Genomic DNA, 22,663 nt, shown 5'->3' on the forward strand with positions numbered 1-22,663 from the left:
AAATGTAGATGTTCGAGTGTATTCACTGTTGCAGTCATTACAGTTGGGTTATCCTGCTGGCAGGCTACCCACAGTCGGCCTGAATTCCAAAGTCCTGGTCTGGCGTCGGTTGCTGTCACCTCTTCCCTGACGTCAGTGCGCCAGGGGTATAAAAGATGCAGCTGACGCCATTTTCTTCAATTTTTCTTGCCCCAGATGTTAGGTGCCCCCAAAAGGGTAGGCTAAAAATTATGCCAATAAAAAAGCATGTACTAACATAAACATTACCTTCATCTACAAGCAAATACACCACATATGTTGTATAGAATAGAGAAGAAGAGATTAGTCCCAGCAATGAAAGGGGGATGGTGGGAGGATAACCCGGACTGCAACAGTGAATACACTCGAACATCTACATTTATGGTAGGTAAACAACTGTACTATGTTCATCATGTTTCACTGTTGCAGTCATTACAGTTGGGTTGAATCCCAAAGCTGAGGTTGGGTGGCTGGGCCTAAATAGAATTAGGAGTGGCTATGAGGCCCTGAACAACTGCAGTGGCAAAGCCTGCTCCGGATTTAGAGCAAAGAGGTAGGTGGTAGTGCTTTGTGAAAGTGTGCACTGAAGTCCAAGTTGCAGCCTCCAAAATGTCCCTGGTTGGTACTCCTCTGAGGAAGGCTGCTGAAGTGGCTGCTGCCCTGGTTGAATGTGGTCTAATGCCCTTAGGCACTGATTTGCCATGTTGTGAATAGCAGAAACGAATGCAGTGGCCTATCCATTTTGAAATAGTCTGTTTTGAGATAGCTTTTCCTTGTGATCCTGCAGCATATGCCACTAAGAGTTGCTCAGTCTTTCTGAAAGCTTTAGTTCTGTCCAAGTAGAAGCGTAGCTGTTTGTGTATGTCCAAAGAATGCAGAAGTCTCTCCCCCTGATTCTGTGGGTTTGGATAAAAGGTAGGCAAATGAATGGTTTGGTTAAGAGCCAAGCTGGACACTACCTTAGGCATAAATGTTGGGTTTGTCCTTAGAGAAACCCTGTCTGGATGGAATATTATAAAAGGTTCCACAGCCATTAGTGCCTGTAACTCTGAGACTCTTCTAGCCAAAGTTATTGCTAGGAGCAGAGCTGTTTTCCACAATAAGAATTTTATCTCAGCTGTATTAGCTGGCTCAAAAGGAGGCAGTGTGAGTTTTTCCCAAAACAAAATTGAGGTCCCATATAGGTATTGGCGCTCTCCTTGGAGGTCTTATGTTTTTGGCTCCTCTGAGGTACTGCCTTAGTAGTGGATGTGAAAAAATAGGTGGGTCTGTATTATAATGAGCTGAAATGGCAGAGGCATGGATCTTAATAGATGAAAAGGATAGGCCTTTGTCCAGCATCTCAGTTAGGTATTGTAAAATCTGGGGAATATTTGGTACCAGCATGTCAATTCCCTGTGCCTGGTTCCAAGCACAGAATCTCTTCATTTGCTGCATAAGATTTTCTGGTGCTGGGCTTCCTGGCTTCCAAAATGACATCCATAACTGCTTTAGAGAGAGGTGTGTTCTGAATGGTTACATTATCTGCCATGCTGTGAGATTTAGGGTTCTGAGTTGGCTGTGCAGGATCTGATTGTTTTGTTGGGTCAGTAAGTGAGGAATTTGAGGCAATGTCCAGGCTGTGCATTGAGACAAGCTCTTTAGGATTGGATACCAGTGCTGGCGGGGCCAGTCTGGGGCAATCAGTATCATTTTTGGCTTCTCTTGTCTGACCTTTAGGAGTACCTTGGGGAGGAGAGGGAGAGGAGGAAAGGCATATACTGCAAGGGTTTTCCAGCTGAATGATAGAGCATCCACTTTCCATGCTTGCTTGTGATAAGTCCTTGTGCAGAATCTCTGTAGTTGGCAGTTGTGAGGGGAGGCAAATAGATCTATGTTTGGGCATCCTCATTCCTTTGTTATCATGCTGAAGATTTGTGGATTTAGTTTCCACTTGTGAGGATCCATAAGGTTTCTGCTTAGTTCATCTGCCAGAGTATTTGTCTTTCCCGGCAGGAATTGTGCTTGTAGGTGTACTTGATAAGTCAATGCCATGTTCCACAAAGTCATGACTTGTCTGCAGAGGGGGTAGGAATGTGTGCCTCCCTGCTTGTTTATGTACCACATGACTGTAGTATTGTCCATCTTTATCAGCAGTTGTCCTAGATGAAGTAGATCCTTGAAGGCTGTCAGGGCATTCTGAACAGCCGGCATCTCTTTTTGATTGATATGAAGATGCATCTGGCTTGTGGGCCATGTGCCCTGAATACATTTTCATACCATGTGGGCCCCCAGGCATGATCTGATGCTTCTGTTGTTAGTGTTTGCCTGGCTGTGGGTAAGGTGAATGGCTGTCCCTTGTTGAGGTGACAGGCCTGTGCCCACCATCGAAACTCCTGTTGCAGGCAGGGAATGAGAGAAATTAATTTTTCCAGGTTATGGCAATGTTGAGTCCAAACACCTTTCAGATACCATTGTAGTTTCCTCATATGCAGTCTTGCATATGGAATTAACAGAATGCAGGATGCCATGAAGCCCAAAGCCTGCAGAATTTTTCTTGCAGACAACTGGGTTTTTGTTGCCAACATTTTGAAGTAAGAAGTCAGTTGCCTTTGTTTGTCTGGCGTGAGATAAGCCATCTGGGCAGTTGTATTTAAGCTTGCACCCAGGAATATTATCTCTTGTGAGGGTACTAGCTTTGATTTCTTTTTGTTTAGTGTGTACCCTAGGCAAATTAGCAATCTTTTTACAAACACCAGATGATTTAGTAAAATGTCCTTGTTCTCTGCTTGAATAAGGCAGTCGTCCAAGTAGGGATATATTTGAATTCCTTTTTGTCTGCAAAAAGCAATTACTGGTGCCAGGCATTTTGTGAAGACCCTGGGCACAGTAGATAAGCCAAAGGGCAGTGCAGAGAATTGGTAGTGCATTGATCCAGCTATGAATCTGAGATATCTTCTGCAAGATTGTCTGATTGGGACATGCAGGTATGCCTCTTTTAGGTCCAAAGTTACAAGCCAAGCTTTCTTGCCCAGCATGGCTAGAAGTTGTTGCAGAGTCAACATTTTGAATTTTGGAACATCCAGAAAAGTGTTTAGAATAGACAGGTCCAGTATTGGTCTCCAGGCTTTGTCCTTTCTGGGCACCAGGAAAAGTCGTGAGTAAAATCCTTGTCCCTGCTCCTGTAGTGGAACTCGCTGAATGGCCCCCATGTCCATGAGGGATGAAACTTGTTTTTGTGCCTCTGCCCATTGATTGTGTGGCAGGTCCAGCATTCCTCTTGCCTTTGGCAGGGTGTGAAAATGGAACCTGTAGCCCTGAGACACTATATTCAAGACCCATTTGTCCTGGGTGATCATGTGCCAGTTCTGTGAAAAAAGTGTTAGTTTTCCCCCTAATGGAGCTTCCAAAAGGTAAGTGCTTGGTACTGGTAGATGAGTCATTGGGACTGTTTCCTATAAGGTTGAGATTTGTCTTCTCTACTTTTGGAGGTAGAAGCACCCCATTACTTAGGCCTGTATGAGCCTTGGGGCTGGGATCTGCCTCTAGGGCATCTGTATCTGCCTCTTTGTGGCCTGTCTGACACTGGAAAAGACCAATTTTTTTGAAGGCCAGTTCCTACTAAATCTGGGAGGCTGTACCTGTAAGTAATCCTTAACTGTCTGCATAGATTTCGCTTTATCTTCCATTTTCTTCAACACCTCTTCTGCTTTAACACCAAACAAAGTATTATGCTGTAATGGAGCATCCAATAATTTTGCTTTAACATGATCAGGCAGATTCTGTTCCTTTAACCAAGCATGCCTCCTAATCACAGAACCTGTTACAACGGCCCTGCAAGAGGCCTCCAAAGAATCAAAACCACATTGCAAAGTATGTTTTCCCACTTGTTCAGCTGCATGCAATAAATCCTGCATTTCCTTGTTTTCTGTACATTCAGAGTTAGACAACATTTTCTGTTTCAATAGTGACCTTAAGCATATGAAATTGACAATTTAAGGCCCTTCCAGCCAAAGTAGCAGAAGTGTAAACTTTTTCCCCCATCTGTCCAGTGCTCTTGAATCTCTGTCAGAAGAGACAGGGTTTTTAGCAGTGGAAGCTTTGACACCCTTAGGACCCTGAGATATGGTTTCTGGGTCAGCAGCAGGGTTTTTGTATAGAAATTTATGGTAATCTGGGACCCTGTAGTATCTGTCAGGCTTATTTATGGTAATCTGGGACCCTGTAGTATCTGTCAGGCTTTACCGGTGCAGGGGGTATAGAGTCTGGAGGCAGGCCTGACTCCGAAAAAACATCATCTACAATGTCCAGAACAGGGGGAATAGCAAGGGGCCTGTGCCGAGGAAGTAAAAGAAAATCTCTGAGCCTTTTCTTAGATTCTGAGTAATCCTGGCTCTCCCAATGAAAGTGCTCCCTCATGGTATGCAGGGTTTCCCCAAAGGAGAAATCTTCAGGAGGAGAGGCTGAAGGAATTGATTCTTCAGCATCAGAATCCTCATAGGGAGGAAAAGAATATTCCTGATTGGAGGAGGAATCAGAGGAAATGGAAACCTGATCTGAAGATTCATATTCTGTCTCTTGCCTAGGCCTCTTATCAGGAGGGGGATGGGAACCCCTGATCAAAGTAATAAGGTCTTCGGCCATTTTGAGTATTTGTTTTTTAGACATGGAAGAATGCTGTACTTGTTTCTTTGTCTTTAGAGCTGCTTTAGTCTTTGGTTTAGAAGCTGAAGATGGCTTTACATATAACTGAGTTGGTCTGAAGACACCCTCAGAAGCCGATGCTTGCACAGCGGCTCTGGACCCATCTGAGGGAATATTTTCCGGGGATCCAATACCTTGAGTTTCCAGAGGCCCAGTTGGCTCCACGTGGGAGTCGGAAGTGGCCTGTGGGTCTGAGGTAGCATGCGTCAGGGGCTGCGATAGCACCTCACTGAGAACCGGTGAACCAACGACTAGCTTAGCAGAAGCCTCATCATCGGTTTTGGACTTCGGATGCCTGTCCTTGTCTTTATCCTTGCGTTTTTTAGACACTCCGGTCATCGGTTGTTCCAATGGCATTGTGCAATTGAATCTGCGGCCGAAGTAATGAAAGGCAAAATCTTACCGACGCTTAATAGTGCGTTGGTTAAATCTAACACAAAACCAACAACAAGCAACGTTGTGGTCAGGGCCTAGGCAAGGAATACAGTAAGAGTGAAAATCCTTATGAGGTATTTGCTTCCCACAAGAAATACAATTGTTAACTTTTTCTGACATCGGTCTGGAGCAAGAAAAAAGTTTCCCCAACGGGGTACTTAGCTTTAATGAAGACTTCGGATCTGAAATTCGATTTCGAAAAATCTCAGGAGTCGGCCGACCGGCACTTGCGAACTGCTTTTGCTTTGGGCACCACGCGGCAAGAAAGACTGAAGAAAATGGCGTCGGCTAAATCTTTTATACCCCTGGCGCACTGAAGTCAAGGAAGAGGCAACAGTAACTGACACCGGACCAGGACTTTGTAATTCAGGCCGACTGCGGGTAGCCTGCCAGCAGGATAACCCAACTGTAATGACTGCAACAGTGAAACACGATGAACATCCCCAACATCCAGTATTACATATGTAACTTAAGATACTAATATATGTGCATTTCTCCTTTTTCCTCACTACATTTTAATAACTTAGTGGAAACTGTTCAATCAATTCTATGTTTACAGCACAAGTCTCTTTACTAGTACATTTTAGAGCTGATAGGTATGTTCATGATGGTTTGGGAAAGCAGTTTGATTGATTTTATCTCATCTTTCAAACTGGAAATTTTTTAAATCCATGGATGTGTTGAGGAAATACATTATTTGCTTCTCTATGTTTTAATATGATTATTTTGTTGTTTCTTTCTGTACTTAGGCCTGACTATACTATACTTCACATCATATTCACGGTCATGATTCTTGCAAACATGTCACTTAAACAAATCAATGTTTGGAAGTCTCAACCTTTGATTGAATGCTTTGAGATAAAATCAGTTATTACTGACCATTCCAAACATTACTCCTACAACTCAACATGTCTTTGTCTTTGGCTTCACTTACTATAAATGGTATCAATAATTCAAAGAAGAAGTCAAACCTTTTGAGATACCTTAACTTAAACAAACCACAAATAGTATTCCTACAAGAAACACATTTTAAAAATACAGATAAGGGTGTTTGGAAACCAAACACTTATACAGTACTAGTTCATGCTTCATTTAAGTCTAAAAGGAGAGGAGTGATGATCCTATCGAAGAATAATATTATCTGCCCTCAAATATTATATAAGCATGAAGACCCAGAGGGACTACTAGCTATCTCTATCCTAAAATTCAGTCATAGAATTTGGATACTTGCTAACCTTTGCTGTTTCCCAGGACTGGGTGTTTCAACTGCTAAACAACATCTCAATCTTATCAATAGTATATCAAAAGGGAATCTGATTCTAGGGGGTGATTTAACTCCTTATTAGATAATTCTGATACAACAAGTAGTCATCCACTTAGACTAACATCCACTACCAAAATTCTTAAGAAATTGATACATTCTCATAATCTGTATGATACATATAACTCTAAAAATAATAAATCACTCTGTTATACACACACTGATCATAGATTTAAAACTCAAACTGGAATAGATAAAATCCTTATCTCCAGTGATTTAAAATTAAAGCTTACATCTGTTACTATCCTTCCTTGTCCTTTATCAGACCATGATTGTCATATCTTAGATGAATAAGTTGACTTCACAAAACTAAATACTATTACTAGAATTCCTGCCTATATGACCAAACTAAAAGACTTTAAACCATGGTTATTATCAGAATTACACTTCTTCTTAGAGGCAAATAATAACTCTGAAACAAACATTATTACGGTTTGGGATGCCCTATAAGCATATATTTATAGTAAAGCTATAGTCTGGTATAAGAAAAAACTTAAGGAATGGGAATCAGAACTACAAAACCTACAATCTCAATTAACCTCCTTGAGATCTAAGTTATCACAATTAAACTCAAATAACAAAACAAACAAAAAAAAAATAGATGAAGTAAACAAGAAATATCTAGATATTTTGACACACAAAACAAACTTAGCATTAGAAAAAATGAAATTAAATTCTTATGCTCTTACTCCCAAACACATTCGCAGTTTGTCATTAAGAGCAAAATTACATTCCAAGACAAATAATATTTAAAAAATTATTACATGACGGTACTAATAAAACAGTGTCTGATATTGGAGATATATTAGAAGCCTTTAGATATCATTTCACCAAACATTATAACTCTGATGAACAGTGAGTAGAGGAAGTCACAGAAACGGTTGCTATATCCAGTTTAAAAACTTTTACTTCAGTGCACAAACAGTAACGCAAGCGCTTTCACCAAATAGGCATCATCAGGTGTATCAAAAAGCACTAACAAGTACACACCCTTTATACAAACTAAAAATCACATGACATATATTTAAACTAAAAGAGATATAGTACATTTAAAAACACATGATGAACATTTTAAAACACAAAATATATATATTTATAAAAACAATGAAACAAGCTGCATATCTTACTTATAATATTATATTGTTAAAACTATCTCTTTAGGTGTCTCAGCTTTAATTTAGGTTTTAAAGGAACAGACTCAAAAAGTCCATGCCCTGCATCCCCCCTCAACCTTAAAATCCAAGTGGATTCCAGATCTTCAGTTCTATTACGTATATCCCCTTGTCTCACATTCTCATAGACTCTAGCAACTATTGAAAACTGTGAGTGGAGTCAGTGTTCAATACATGTTTGGCAAGTGCATTAATACTATTGCCCTTGTTAATATGGTAAACATGCTCCCTGATGCGTTCTCTAAAAGGACGATCAGTTTTACCAATGTAAAACATTCTAAATTTCATACAGTGAGCCAAATATACTATGTGTGAAGTATCACAAGTTGCATTTATTTTAAAAGTATATGATATAGGATGTTCAAAACTAGTGCTAGTGTCAATGTATGTGCACCAATTACAATGTCCACAAGGTCTAGTACCATGTGAACAGTAATTACGCTGTGTATACTTAGGATAGCATAACCTAAGGTTCAATGACTTATTGTTCTTGAACAAGAATCTAGGTTCAAAATCTATAAATCTGGAAATTTCTCTGTCTGTAGTAAGAACTTTACAGTGTCTTTTAATGATTTCAGTATAATTACTAATATCAGTAGTATATTTCACCTTAAAGTTCAAATTTGTGTCATTGGATCTCTTCTGTCTCCTAACATGGTCACTACTGCCAGATGAAAAATATGGTCTGTCTTCATTTTGTCTTTTATTAGTGACATTAACCACGCTACTTTGAATTATATGATCCTCATAGCCTCTCTTCCTCAAGTTCCTAATGGCAGTATCAACCTCAGCTGAAAAATCAGTATCCCTTGCATTTAATCTAGAAGCCCTATACAACTGGTTAGAGGCAACATTTTTGAATACATAAGATGGATGAAGACTGTCTCTATGCAACATATGATTGACATAACAGTCCTTTCTGTGTAGTTTAGTATATATAACTCCATTCCCATCTTTTACTACTGATACATCCAAAAAAATCCACTGAAGTCTGTGAATGATGAAAAGTAAATCTCAGATAATGTGTAGTAGTGTTCACATAATCCATTAATGCACCAATAATGTGTAGTAGTGTTCACATAATCCATGAATGCATCAATAATGTGTAGTAGTGTTCACATAATCCATGAATGCACCAATAATGTGTAGTAGTGTTCACATAATCCATGAATGCACCAGTAATGTGTAGTAGTGTTCACATAATCCATGAATGCACCAATAATGTGTAGTAGTGTTCACATAATCCATGAATGCACCAGTAATGTGTAGTAGTGTTCACATAATCCATGAAGGCACCAATAATGTGTGGTAGTGTTCACATAATCCGTGAATGCACTGATAATGTGTGGCAGTGTTCACATAATCCATGAATGCACCAATAATGTGTGGTAGTGTTCACATAATCCATGAATGCACCAATAATGTGTAGTAGTGTGGACTGCGGTGGTGGTGCTGTGGTAGCGTTGTCACCTCACAGTTAGACGTTGCCCGTTCGATTATCAGTTAGAATGTCTTCTGTGTAGCGACATGCGTGAATGGGCGTTTCTTCGTTGAAGGTTGTGCGTTAGGCCTGGCAAGCCAGTACGTAAAAATCTACTGCCAATCATTAGCGGACCGGAGTTCTGCTGTGGCGACCCCTAACCGGGAAAGACCGAAAGACACAAACAGTGTTCACATAATCCATGAATGCACCAAAAATGTGTAGTAGTGTTCACATAATCCATGAATGCAGCAAGAACATGTTGTTCCCCACTCCATAAAATAAAGAGGTCATCCACAAACCTATGGAAGAACAGAATATGTTCAGTAAATGGCCCCCGTAGAATATGTTCAGATTCCCATAGCCACGCCATTGTACTGTTTATATACCTGATCTCCAAAATCAAAAATGTTATGCTCAAGTACTATTTCAAGAAGTTTCCCCAACAGTTGAATTTTACTGGGACTGTAATCCATGTGCGCCTTTAAGAATTGCATCATACTACTGATGCCATCTGAATTTGGAATAACTGTAAATAAAGAAACTATGTCCATAGTAACAAATATTAAGTTCTTATTATTATTGGTTGTAGTATATTCATGTAGGTCTCTAAGAAAATGTTCAGTGTCTCTGAGCACATGTGTCAACTTATCAAGACCTGGTCTCAAATGTTTCTCTATATAAATTGATAATGACTCAGTGCACCAGTTCCTTCTAGACACAATGGGTCTTAATGGTGGATTTAACCTGCTCTTATGTATTTCTGGGAGACCCTGTATGATGGGAATAGTTGGTTAACTGTTACAAAAATACTCATAGAGACTGCTGTGGTGTGGAATGTCACATCTCTAGCTTCCTACACATAACTTGTATTCCTGAGCATTTTCTGATAAATAAACTAAAAAAAGCATACGAGAGATAAATGTAAATATTTTATGAACAGTAAAAGCTATTAAAACTGCCCAAATAGCAATATTTTCAGTAAGAAGTATTATTTATAGTGATAATAGTGTGTGCATTCTTAGGTTTTCCATAACTATTATAATATATCATAATGCACATAAACCCCAAATTATATGTTTGCTAAATGTTCACAAACAAATTCTCATATTTTGGAAATTATACAACCTAGACATGTATTGTTAGAATACTTTTGTTAACCAGACATAAGTTTTTACATGGCAATAAGAAATTCCTCTATGAATACATGGTTATTTACAGAACTATAAAAACATATGCTTTAGTGTATAATTAGCAAGGTAAATAACACTGAATATCTGTCAAGATGTGCTACTTACAGTGCAACCATCAAAGATGTTTTTTTTTCAACATCTGAGCTTTCATCTGATGACATGTAGCAGTTACTTGGTTTTTGAAGTATTATGAAGTAAAATACATTTGTTTTGTGATGTATTAAGTACATATGGGAATATTGCTTATTTTCATAATTACTAGCAAATAACTAGCAACATCTCAGGTATAATGTGATAAAAATGGGCATTGACAATGAGTTTCCCTGTGTTCTACCATGGCATATCACACCATACCCTCAATAACATGCAGAGCTTTCATTTATGAAAATATAAACACAAATATGAAAATATGAATAATAAGTTACAAATAGGGGTTACTTTCAATACTGCAGCACTTCCTAACGATCTTAATGTTATTTTGTTAATAACCCCTTGTGTTTTTTAATGCTGCCTATTATTAGCTGGTAAGTTGTTTAGTTAAAACACCAGACCCTAAAATGTTCTGATGCCATAAGAGCTATGGGAGTCAACTGGAAATATACAAAAAGGCATTTTAGGCATGAATGAGTTCATGAGTCATTTATTTTATGTTAGAAAATCTCATTTTCCACCCTTTAAAACTGATAGTTTTGCATACCTAAATTTCTTACCCCAAGCTAGTTGTTACACCTTCCAACGACAGGATTTCTGAGTTGCAGGCTCTTTAGTTAATATTCTACATATGTTGGGTAGCAGTTAGACTGAGCCTGTCTTTCACACCAAATGTCTCATCGACTCTGTTTTAAATAATAACTGTAACAAACCTTTGAAAAAGCTTATTAACAATATATAATAAACTTTGAGTAATGCTATACAGGGTTAATGATTGCACTTATAATTACATTTTTAAGCACATTCTCTTTTCAAACTTTTAGACTTCCTCAATAGTATCCCGTTTTTAAAAATATGATCTTGACGTATCTGATAAGCTGTAAGCTCTTTAAAGTACAATTTTTGTTCACCTGACAGACCTTAGCATTGTTTGTACATATAGTCCAATAAACTTCTGTCTGCTATCTTGCTTTCCTATCCCTTCCTCTTCTTCCATCAATTAATTGGCTAATTTTTCTAGTTCCTAAATATTATTACCTCTCGTTATTTTTATTTTTCTTGAAATCATGCCCTTTGTTAACATGTTCACCTGCAATAAGCATATCGTATGCAGTGGGATTACCTTATCTTCTTGTAATCCCCCCTAAAAAAAGGTTGAAGAGTAAACTGAGCTTCTAAGGCCATGTTTATTAACACCTGTAATTTTTCTTTATACATATCCAGTGTGGATCACACTCAAAAGATATGGTTCCGATTCCCTTTTACTTCCTTTTCAAATCATAATCATTGATATGCTGTACATGCATATATCTTAGCTGATTAATCATCCTCCCCATTGCTGCCCATTTCTAATTTCCGTTACCCACCTTATCTAGCTTGGTCACTGCTCGTCTGGCATTATACCGCACTTCAATTTTTTTCGCTTCTTGTATTAATGTATAATACTCCAATCACTTCTCTTGAGGTAAGAGGAACATATTTTTCACCTGTATCCATGTAACTGTCTCTCTGCCTCTCTCTTCCATACTATTTTATACCAGTATTTTGGAAGACTATCACCCAGTCTCCATCTTCTGTGTATTGTTTTCTTCTCTTTGGCCTCTTTTGTTTTCCTTTTGGTAGTACTTGTTTAATCCAGCTTTTAACAGACTAATTTACAAACATTCTCATCATCTCACATTCCAAAGTCTTTCCCAAGTGTTGATGTCCTATAATATGCTTCATGAAAACACTCAAGTCAATCCTCCCCCTCTAGGAGAAGGCATTTCTGTTGTAGCATCACTTTTCAGATTGTCATGTGACATTTAAGTAAATCTAACAACCTTAAAATATTGATTTGTGTTGGACACTGCTAATCCTCCACTGATATTTGGAAGTGATACTTTTTTCCTAAGCTGCCCTTGGCTTCTCCTTATTCCGTAAAAAGTCCAACATCTAAATATTATGCCTGATTAAGTAGCTCCTTTTAGGTGGACATCCACAGGCTTGGCCCAAGTAAAACAACTGTGACAGTACATTCTAGTGCAGAGCTTGAACTTTTTGATCTAAATTCAAATTTGAAGTCTTCTGCATCTGGATATAACTTGTAATCTTAAGGAAGGCTAATCATAAAACATCATTATAGATTCACTAAATGTATCTGATAACAAGGCCACTAAATACTTCAAGTTATTATAGCCTGACATTTCTGGGGCATTTTCCATTAATTTCTGAAGAAGAATATAGTTCATGATCATCTTGTAGCCTGACACCATCCTAAACTCTTTAAAGTTATTCAAGTATGTACTCAGTATTCCCTTGTGGTTTACCCAAAGTTAGTAGCACAGCGTCAGTAAAAAGTGTAATTTTGGATTGCATCTATTGCACCAGTATCCTTGTATTAATGATCTCTTGTAACTGATAAAGGCTCCAACTATAAAACAAATAAAAAAGTGACAAGGCATCCATCTTGCCATCCCCCCCTTATGCAACTCATTTAGCATGCTCTCCCATATTTTCAGAACGCCCATACCATCAATAAAATGAATAGCTAGTCCTATTCTACTCTATCAAACACTTCTTCAGCGTAGAATTGCTAGCTGTTTATTTTCTTTTCTCACTGCTTCCTGAATTATCATTAAAGTCCTGATTATATTCTAACTCCCACAAACTCACACTGGTCCAAATGGATTATTCTTGATAGTATCTTGACCGCCAATTGTGCCGTCAGTGTAATGAAAATCATGGTTTAAAGCACATATATGTCTTAAGGAGGCAGGGCTCAATAGATTTTTATCTTACTTCAAGATACCTTCATAATGTTTTCAATATTTTGTACCTACCATGAGCATTGTTACACTACTGACTCTTTCGAGTTTATGATCCTTTTTGAAGACTGTAAAATCTGGGATCTTGAAATTTTTATACTTCTTGTGAGGTTTAAGGCAGGCCTTCATCACAACCAGAATGTGAGACCAAGGAGACTGTGCGCCTGTATGTAACTCTGGTATTTTTTCCAAATGCTTTTATTGTTGATTTAAGAACATTATTTTTAAGGTTTAGGCCTTTTGAGATCAGGAGGTTGATGCAGAGAATATTCATCACGGAAATCAATTAGTTTCACTGTTGCCTGAGCAGAGAATCTACAAAAGTAAAAGATGTAGCAAACATTTTTGAGAAAGACATAAGGTGGACAAATGAGACGTATATGGACAGGGGTGGAAACTAACATAAGATGAGAAACATTATTTGTATTATAGCTGTGTCACACTTGTGGTACAGACATAACTAATATATGTGTATGTGCTATCCTTTGTGCAGAATATTTAAAGAAACAAGTTAATAACAATGACATAATCAAAGTATTTAACTTAGAGGGTAATGCCATAACTGTACTTAGAAGTAGGTAGTGACGGGTCTATATTAGAACATCAAAATTTCAGAACTTCGAATGTTCTAATATTGACCCGTAATAAGCGAAAGCTGAAAATAGCGAAGTTTCAGAAAACCAAATTCTTTCCTAGGGAAAGAATTCGGTTGTCTGTTCCTATTGCTTCGCTATTTTCAGCTCTGCGGTGGAAAGTTACGGGTCGGGTTCAGGTAAGTGTGCGATTGTGTGGACGTGAGGGTTAGGGCGGGTTAGGTGAGTTAGGGTTAGGGCGCGGGTCAGGTAAGTGTGCGAATGTGTGGATGTGAGGGTTAGGGTGGGGTAGGTGAGTTAGGGTTAGGGCGCGGGTGAGGTGTGTGTGCGATAGTGACGGACCTTAGGGTTAGGGTTTGTGTTAAGGTAAGTGAGTAGATAATGGTGTATGTGCAGTTTAGTGTAGGTTTATATGTAAGATTTTAGGTGTATGTGTGTGGATTGCTGTTTGTTTGGTGTATTTGTGTTGTGTGTATGTGTTTTAGAACAGCAAATTTTTTCCTACGGAAAAAATTTGCTGTTCTGAATTTTCGATGTTATCAGTTTTCAGTGACTAGGGGCCGATATTAGAACATTTGAAGTTCTGAAACTTCAATGTTCTAATATAGACCCGGCAGTGACCAGATGTACTAGTGTAGCGAGTATACATGAGTAGAATTTTGGGGTGGTGTTTGTACTGGGAGCACTGAGGCATGTGGGGGAAGCTGCATTTAAATACAAGTAGGGGGATTAATGGTGGTGGTGTTTATGGATGAACAAGAAGTGCAAAATGAGTTTTGTTGAATAAAAATGCAAGAAAGTAACAGCGAGTCAGTGCTGTAATATGTATTTAGTGTACTTTAGCTATGCTTTACTTTAATAGCTGTGTGCTGAAGATGTTTACATTGCTCAGCAATGTAACCACAGACCATTAAGAATCAAGGTATAACCAGCAAACATTAGAGAAAGGACATGGAGTAGATATGGGATACAGTAAGTCTAACTAATGTACAGTGATTATTGCCAATAGAGAAAAGTTTTAAATTAGTACTTCAAGTTTGAAGAAGTGCACTTTCTAAAGTGTTAAGACTGAAGCTGTAGTGCATGACATTACTAACTGATAATGTATGAGGGCAGGGAGAAAAATAAGAAGAGACAGTGGGGGCATTCTATTTACTCAGAGACAGGTATGTCAGAGTGTGTGTGTGTGTGTGTGTGTGTATGTGTATGTGTGTGTGTGTGTGTGTGTGTGTGTGTGTGTGTGTGTGTGTGTGTGTGTGTGTGTGCATGTGTGTGTTTGTACATGTGTGGCAGAGATAATGAGAGGGGTGCCTATGCCAAAGAGAGGCATGGGTTGCCAGAGGCGATTGCCACTGGAAAGTGCTGATTTGCACTCATGGAAATTACCAGCAATTTAGACGGATCTACCTGAAAACACCGACAAACAAAAACACCGACAACGAGATCACTGACACCACAAAACCGAAAGTTCAAAAACACGAAAGTCCACATGCCCGACAAAGCACAATCCTCACAGTCAACAAATCAAAACAAATACACTGTTCTGAAAAACACACACACAACACAAGCACACCAAAAACCTTACAAACCTATACTAAACCTTACATACACAACTATCTATGCACTAACCTTAAACCATACCCTAACCCTAACCCTAAGGTCCGTCACTATCGCGCACTTACCTTACCCGCACCCTAACCCTAATGTCCGTCACTATCGCACACTTACCTTACCTGCACCCTAACCCTAAAGTCCGTCGTTATCACACACTTAGCTTACCTACACCCTAACCCTAAAGTCCGTCACTATCAGATACTTACACAGTCGCGCTCGTTTCACATGTCGGTGTTTTCAGCATTGGGATTTCAAACTGTCAATCATTTCCGTTATCGGTCTTCTGGTGTCAGTGATCTCATTGTCTGTGTTTTCGCTTTTCGGTCTTATCAGGTAGACCCATTTAGACACATGAAAATTAGCCAATAATGATGTATTTCCTCATTGCAACTAACATTCTCTGAAACACATTTTCCATGAGTACATAAACAATCCCTTTTGGCCTCAGCTCTAACCATCTGTGTTGGGATTCCTTCTGAATTCCAGAGTAAATATCTCTCAAGATGTACAAGTTACAATGCAATTATCAATGGCCGTTTTCTCCAAAACCATCAAAAGTTTCACATGATACCATGCAAAAGTTAATAAGTTATGTGGTTTCAGGAAATATTACTGCACATATGGAAATATTGTATATATTTATAATTACCAGTATAGTGTATTGAGTATATAGGAAAATAATGCAAACTCATTTCATGCCAAGTGCCCTAATAACCTGTAGCTCTCTCAGTTATGAAACTATGAATGTAAATATGAAAACATAAATAACAAGTGACAAACAGTGATTAATATCTTCAGTTCATAACATCCTTAATGATATTTTTTGTTTACCTCTTACTCATTCTTATGCTTTTAATTATTAATTAGTAAGTCATTTTATTAAGGGAGCCCGCCCCTAAAATATCAGGGCACCATAATGTGCTATGAGTGTTAAATGGAAATATCAATAAAGTTTCTGTAATTTTGAATGACATACCTGATACAGCTGATTTTATCTGATGCCATTCAACTAAACCTGGATTCTCCATACTCTAAGTTTGATAAAAATAAGAGCATCAAAATGCCTTAGCAAATGTTAGCAGTATTAGTGACACAATCTTCACTCTTATATAGCATTGTATAACCTGTATAAATGAAGCATTATCATAGGATCATAGGAGAGTACTAGGCTATCGACCTTGGAGATCATTTCAAGCCTAGCCATTTCATCCCAATGCAATACCATAGAAATGCTAGCCAGTACCTAAGACTGCATTTAGTAATGACTGCCCATGTCCATGAGGGTTGTGGGCGCTATCCCCAGTAAGAATTTACAGTGCCCATCTACTCATCCAGGTTCCTGTTGAACAGTGTCATAGAGGTGCTCTGTTTCACATGAATAGGTAGTGTATTCCAAAGATGCGGCATTCACTGGGAGATAAAGCTGTTCTTCCTGCATGTCCTATTTAAGTTGCAGGCCATATTTAGGTCCCTGGAATGGGTAGCCCTAGCCCCCTTTGATTTATGGATATACAGCAAGTTCATTAGGTTTGGGTCTGAGATTGCGCTGTAAGCCAGCCATTAGTCTTCCCTAAGAAGTCTATACAATACAGAGTATAGTGACAGGGACTTCAGTCGGTCTGTGTATGGCACATGCTGGTGTCCCTTGATCTTCTTAGTTAGAAACCTCTGAGGTCTCTCCAATTGCTACAGGTGCTTTGTACAGTACATACCAAATGGGGAGTTATACTCAATTATAGGCCACATTAGTGCTGAGTATTGAAGGGTTATAACCTCTTTTGCTCTTGACACAATGCCTTTACTAATCAAGTGTGCTACGTAGAAAGCCTTCCTTACTACAGTAGACACATGGTGGTCAAAGTTAAGGTCACAGTTAACTGGTGATCCCAGGTGCCTTACCATTTCATGGGTACGTAGGTTATTGTTGTTGATTTGATAGTGTGAAGGGACATTGTTTGTGCTGAAGGGAATGATGATGCATTTTGTTACATTCAGCCTGAGACCATGACTAAGACACCAGTCACTGGTTTGTGTAAGACCCTTTTGGAGTATACTGGCATCATTTGGAGATTCAATAATTACACCCAGTTTGCAGTCAACTGCAAACTTGGTCAGCCACAGCCCCTTAGTTTTGATCTGAACCTCTGAAAAGTATATAACAAATAGTAGGGGGCCCAGCACTGATCCCTGTGGCACCCCACTGGTAACAGGTCTGCTGGTTGATGTGGAGTCACTCACTTTGTGTATGTGTCCGGCTTCTGAGCCAGTTGGCAACCCATCTTACAAAGAAGGGGTTTATATTCAGTTTGCTAAGTTATTGGTATTGGGATATTAGTGTCTGTGAGGTACACCTTTTAATTTTGGTAAATAATATAACTGTTTATTTTGATTCCCGTTTTTAGGCTTATTTAGGCAGTCATATACAACCTCAAATGTTTGACTGTGTAAACTCTTATGTTCAGATTTTCTGTTTATTTTAAGTGGCTTTTCAGAAATATGAGAGTCTTCTATGTGGAGAACGTTTTAAATGCCCTCCTGTTTGACCTTCTAAATGCTATCCCTTTGGCATCATTAAGATTATATTAGCTTGGTAGTTCTAGGAGTTATGCGGCGGTGGACAAGAGGCAACCATTTGCTTTCTGTGTCCATTTAAGACAACCTGAGTGAATGCTGGAAGCTCCAGCATCTTTGAGTTATGTCCTTGGTAAGGGAGACAGTTGCACATATCTTCTTGTATCATCCAGCCAGTTTCATGGGGCTTTGGAAGCTTTTCTATATGAGTTCTCAGACTTCTTCATTAACTTAGTGCATGGACATGCACGATGTATAGTTTGGGTCATTTTAATGCTAGAATTTATGTTGAGTCTAATGGTCACATAGTGCGGCTCTAACATTTCAGAGAGTTTTGGCTTTACTCAGTCTGCTACTACCTATATATTTGAACACTATTCACCATAGCGTGGGATGTGGAGTGAGTCCTGTGTTCAGACAAGCTTGGGGTTCCCCTAGTACAGCCACCTGATATTAAGCTCATTGGTGACAGGAAATTGAATAATGTCACCAGCACTGTTTTAATTCCCTTGACGGACTTGCTTCTAGAGGGGACCAATGCTGATTATCCAGGTTCTCTAGCTGTGGCCTGTCATTTGGCAGTGACTGATACATTGGACTAAATAATTTGAGACTACATATATCTGAAGCTTATTGAGCTACATGATCCAGGGTACAGTCTTCTTAAGCTGTGCAAGTTTAAATGATAGTTGGAACACAACTGATAAAGTATTATCCCAAACAGTGATCTCACATAAGAAAGCACATTGTTATCTGGTGACATCTCTGTCACAATGTCATCTAGTGGTATATACTTCAGTGCGGTGGATAGACAGTGCAGTCCAGCCTGCTCTATCAGTTGGTGAGCATTTGTTCTCCTATATGTAAGGAAGCCACACATTGTTTACGTGACTGTTGTGGTCATGTGGTTGAGTACCATGATTCAGCCTGTCATGCACACAACCATTTTGTTTTAAGCCACACCTCCCTGCATGCAGGGATAAGAGTTGTAAGACTGCATTTGCAATGGATAAAGTGGGATGATATTATTAACTTCTATGAAACATGCACTCCCTAAGGCAAACCACACACCCTTGTTAACATCTGACTATACACAAGTCTTGTCTGCACTGGACATGCATTAGTGCAAGATGTGCCACATAAACATGTCTGTTAACCTCCACCAAAGACAGAATGATAAAGAGAAAGGTGAGCATGTAATTTCTCTTTAGTTCTGAGCCTTCCCAGCTTGTTCCTTCAGCATCAGGGCTGCTAATCAGACCCAGGTTGAAGTCTGTATAGCCAAGGCTCCATCCTTGTGTGCCAAGGAGCTGACTCGGCACATAATTCTTTGATGATAAGATTGCTACAGTCAGTTGGTTGCTCCCTCATGATACAACTGCAGTGTACTGCATTCATTCTATATGGAATGCCTTGGCTTTGGCTCGACCTAGTTTAATTATGTCATGGATATCGATACGGTGTCAATCTTGTGGTCATAGTACTGACACCACCATTACTGAGACTCTAAAGTTGTCAAAAAAAATAATTTATTTAGTTCTTTTACTTTGAAACTGTCAAGACTTTGCTGGTTGCCACTCATAGCTAGGCCTACCTTTAGGTTTCTGGTGCTAATGTCCTGAACCCTACACAGTATATGGGTCCCATTTGTTTAAAATAACATCTTTTTCCCAACTCCTCAGAGATGCCTGTCACATTATTAAGCATAGGACTGCTGGTTGTTCCCCAGACCTATTTACATACCTTTGTTTGTCAGCTTTTTTGCCTAGCAGGCTATGGTCCAGTGGTATCAGATACCTTCCCTGATAATGAGCCTAGAATACTGAGTGTTCCTTCCAAAGACCCCTTAAATAATCATTTGTTTAACAGAATCTTATTTAACTTGCTCAGAGACATTTTTTTCTGTATTCTCAGCTTACTTACTTACTTATTGTAGATTAAACCTATATTCAACTGCAAATTTGATTTGCTGCTTTATTGTTTTTAACTAAGTAAAATACACTACTCTTTACAATTTGCATTTTGCATACTGCATATTGAATAGTCTGGCAGCTGCAAAGTAAAAAAATTGTTTTTGATAATCTAATGTGTTTGCTCATTCTACTCTCATGTTTGCGCACACACACACGCACACACACACACACACACACACACACACACACACACACACACACACACACACACACACACACACACACACTCAGACGCACGCACGTGTTAGTAAAGAATTAAATTTTCTAACATATTAAGAAATAACCAAGGTTACAAGGATCTTTAATGCTATTCTCTTAACTGGGTAGATGGAATTTTGAGAAGATTATTTATAATATAAATCCTAAAGGTCACAGACTATCCTCATCTCCTGCCATGTTGCACTATAGTTTCTATATTGAAACTTCAGTTTATGTGCTTAACATGAAATCAGATCCCAGTCCTACAAATCTTCTACCTTCACAAGTTGGTTTGCCACCTGAGCCACTGACAGAGATTACTAGAAGGGATGAGGACAGAGTGTCAGAACTGTTCCAAGTATTGGAGGGCATACGATTTGAGGACAAGCTGAGCTTGATAGGTATATATCCCATCAGGGAGAGGGTACCAAATGGAGTCATGATTCAGACATTTAACTGTATCCAGAAAATAAATAAGGCTTGAATAGATGAGAAATCTTATGATTAAAAAGAATGACGGAGAATTCAGGAAGATGGTAATGAGACATTTCTTCATGAAAAGGGAGTTGGTAAATAAAACATTTTCACAGAAAGTAATGGCCTATACTTTTAATTTTATTTTTTATTTTACATTTGTTTACAATGTTAGAATGCTAAAAGAGATGCAGGGAGACTGAATGAGGGTATGACGGATCCAAGGATGGAATAGAATGACAAGAAGGGTGCTTACAGACTGGATACAAATAACACAATTGAGTAAACTTTGCAAACTGTAAACAGGAGCAGTTGCGTTCAAACTCATTTCCAAAGTGCATTCCTTGTAGGGTCTATGGTAATCCCAGTTCAGCATCTGATTTATGAATCGTATAACTCATTTTGTAGCTTTTCACAAATAACTATATATCAGGTGATTATAATAATTTAGTCAATATTATTTGCAGAACTAATGAACTCAGCAGTGTCCAAGTTAAACCAGGCATATAACTTATAAGTCACTTCTAACAGTTAACTCTGACTAAGCTGGTGTCCAGGCTTGTTGCAGGGTAGAATTCAGGTTAGACGGGTGTTCCTTTTTTAGCTGTCTCCAGGGGACAAAAGGGTGGAGCAAACTGCTGCTTTGAGATGAGCAGTGCAGTTTCTGCACTTCATTTGACAAAATCATGGCTCTTGAAACCCAAAAGCAGTTACGTTTGGAAATGGACTACAACAAGCAGCTGGAGACTGTTCTAGAACAGTTACAGGGATGGAATCATAAAACTGTACGTAGAACATGAATCTGGATGTTGATTTAACTCCATGTAATTATCTGGATTAACAGACTGAGAAACAAGTTACTTTCTGCCTAATATTATTAAGTATTTTCAGAGCAGCTAAGAGGGGATGATAACAAGGAATAGGCAAGACAGGGCTGCATCATACCAACTTGATTTATATACAAGTAGCAGTTGTCAAGGGGGAGAAAAGAAGAAAAAAATGTCTGAAAACACTTGCATTTACTAATGTTTTAATTCATTTAGTATACGGAAGTGTAATGCATTTCCTTCAGAACAGTGGACAAGTATTTCAGCAGTATTACATTGCTTAGTTATTTGAAAAAATGTTATTCTCTGTGATATGGGCAATTAGGTATGGAATCCTGCTTACCAAAACACCCTCTCACTCACTGTCTTTTACATCTTCTTTTCTGTAGCCCCCATGAATTTAATTAAATTGTTTCTGTGCTTAATTCTACATTATCAGTACTTCCAGTAAATATTATGTACTTTATGTTTCCACATAAATGCAAGTTTTCTGAGGTGCTTGGAACTTAACACTTAGAGTCTTCAAATGGTTTCTTTCACTGGTAGCAGCTAAGTAGATTGTACACTTGCTTTTGAGGTCAGAAACTCGTGGGTTCTATCCTTGCACAAGATATTTGATATTTGAATGCATATTCCAGATATAATAGTACACTGCAGCTTAAGGTGGAAACTGTTCTTTTGAGTGCTATCCTTTGATCCTATGACATGTGCTGAAAAAAGCAAGCCAGTGTCCTAGCTAAATTTCCCATCACTGTAAATATTATCTCTGCTCTCACCTGAAAAATGACCACAGCTTGAATGAGATCTAATTTGGGAACAAAATTTAATAAATAATATAGACCTGATGTAAAAAATCTGGTGAAGGTCTCCAGCAGAAGTGTGACCAGGTGATCCTGTTCCAAACAACCCATGCACTCTATCATGGAACAGGATTCTAAAAGTAGAAGAGCTTCGGATCCATAATCTGCAACTGCACTAAACATGTTTATATAGAAAAGCAATAGCATCTTTTAAAAAAAAAAAAAAAAAAAAGCTAAAATCTGTGGGACACCTGTACGATGCTGACAGCGCTATTAGCTGTGTTTTTTACAGGGTTCACTTTCAATTTTGAATGTACTTCAGCACCAGTGATGTCATCTGGCAACACGAGGACA

This window comes from Protopterus annectens, chromosome 9.part0, assembly GCF_019279795.1.
Source record: "Protopterus annectens isolate FY-2018-M chromosome 9.part0, PAN1.0, whole genome shotgun sequence".
Taxonomy (NCBI): Eukaryota; Metazoa; Chordata; order Ceratodontiformes; family Protopteridae; genus Protopterus; species Protopterus annectens.